Genomic DNA, 1,852 nt, shown 5'->3' on the forward strand with positions numbered 1-1,852 from the left:
TTGAAAGTCACTAGGCAGGACCTAGTGGGGCAGTATGATGGCCCTTGCGAGGTTGGAGTTAAAGCTGATGGGACAGAAGCCTAGTGGATCGAAAGCTGAGTTACATACACCAGGCACAGAGCAGATGAGTAATCTACTGTGGACGAACCTCATCAGGTTTATCACTGATGAGGAAGGTACAAATATGGGAAGGAAGACACTGAAGGACCTTGAGGTGTCGGACTGGAATTGGAGCTAACAGCAAAAACACAGAACTTAAAGTGTGTGTGTGTGTGTGTGTGTGTGTGTGTGTGTGTGTGTTTTCTCCAGCTCTTTTCACCAAGGTCTGGGAGCAGCAATGCTTGGGTAGCAATACGCACACATAGCGCCAAGATCTTGTTTTCAAAATGCCATTCTCCCCTAGACAGGAATCAAAGTCTTTGGAAGAATGGTCGATTCCCAGGCTGGGCCAGAGAAAGTATGAGATGAGCCTGGAACGCCTTGGGTCAGAAAGCAAAGAAGTGTTCAAAGACCGAGGGGGACACAAGAACCAACTGGAAAGAGCTTCTTGTACCCAAATCTGGTGTGATCTGAACATCAAAATAAATAATGATAGCAATGGATCCTAGCTCACTGAAGAAAATAGGAATCCATGAATCTACATTGCTATAAACAAATAAACGAATAAACAGACAAGGAGAATACATCTCCTTAGAGTAGAATGCCAAATAATAAATAAAGAGGGAAAATCACCTTTTGGCAACTGTTATGGTAATAATTATTTTAGGTCGGAAACGCCAATGAATGCTAAGACCAGGGGTCTGAATGGTCTGAGGAGCAGGATATTTACATAAGGCTGTCTCCTCACGAGGTATTTATTACTTATAAAAGTCACAAAATAGCTCGACAATGGAGAAAGCCTATAAAATGGTGATTTGATCAAAGTTAACAGTACCAGCGTCAACGAATCCAGGTCGCATGGCACCTGAGAAGAGGGATGACGAAGCATCACATCATGCCTGTGTCATTTCTGCCCAAGATCCAGCATCAGGGCTTCATCACGAGGAGACAGACAAACACGAACTGAGCGACATTTTGCAAAATGACTGCCCTGTTATCTTCCAAACATCGAGAGTGTGGAACTCAAGGCAAGAAAGAGGAACCGTTCTAGGCTGAAGGAGACCGGAGAGGTATAACACCGATGCTAGGTCGGGTCACTTTCTGGTGTAATTTACAGCAAATTTACATCAAATTACACGAGATTGCGGGTCATGGGTGCAACTGGTGAAACTTGAGTGGGGTGTCTTGATGAAGGACCTGTGGGGTTCTTTGTACTACTCGAGTATTTTTCTTAATTTGAAACGTTTTAAAATAATATTATTTTTTTCATCCCATGCAGCACAGCAATTTAAAAGTGCAAAGAAGGCTCCTGAATAGATGTCCCTAAGAAAAATGAGGAAGCAGAAGGGTTGCCTAATGACCTCATCTCCCGGGAGAGTGTGAATTGGGGTGGACACCTAAAAATCAAAAAAGGAAAAAAAAAAAACAAGAAAATTAACAATTCCGGAGAAAACAGCAAGACGTCCAAGAAAACGAATGTAATCATAGTCCTCTACGTGGCTGGTCTGTCAACAATGTTTACGTTGTTACAAAATAAACCCTGAACATTTATCTAACAAATAAATTACGATATGATCATGTAAGTGAGATGGTACTAGGAGAAGGAGGGAGGGAAGAAGGAGATGGTATGGGAAGGAAATGCTTACCTTCCAAAATAGGAAGACGATAGATTGTGTCTAAAGCTGAAAATCAATCGAGAAATAATGGTATAAGCATGTTATTTCACAAAAGTAAATGGAAAAGAAACTGCTGT

The 1,852-nt window shown here is 41.8% G+C and overlaps 1 long non-coding RNA gene across 1 annotated transcript; it reads left to right on the forward strand.

The window, feature by feature from the left end:
• The first annotated feature begins 598 nt into the window (after positions 1 to 598).
• Positions 599 to 1,528, forward strand: LOC120601672 (uncharacterized). The gene is made up of 2 exons (XR_005652504.1): positions 599 to 1,169; positions 1,379 to 1,528. It is a non-coding gene; the product is annotated as an uncharacterized LOC120601672 (long non-coding RNA).
• Positions 1,529 to 1,852: the final 324 nt, after the last annotated feature.

The sequence above is a fragment of the Pteropus medius genome, unplaced genomic scaffold, assembly GCF_902729225.1.
Source record: "Pteropus medius unplaced genomic scaffold, Ma_sr-lr_union100, whole genome shotgun sequence".
In the NCBI taxonomy this organism is placed as follows: domain Eukaryota; kingdom Metazoa; phylum Chordata; class Mammalia; order Chiroptera; family Pteropodidae; genus Pteropus; species Pteropus medius.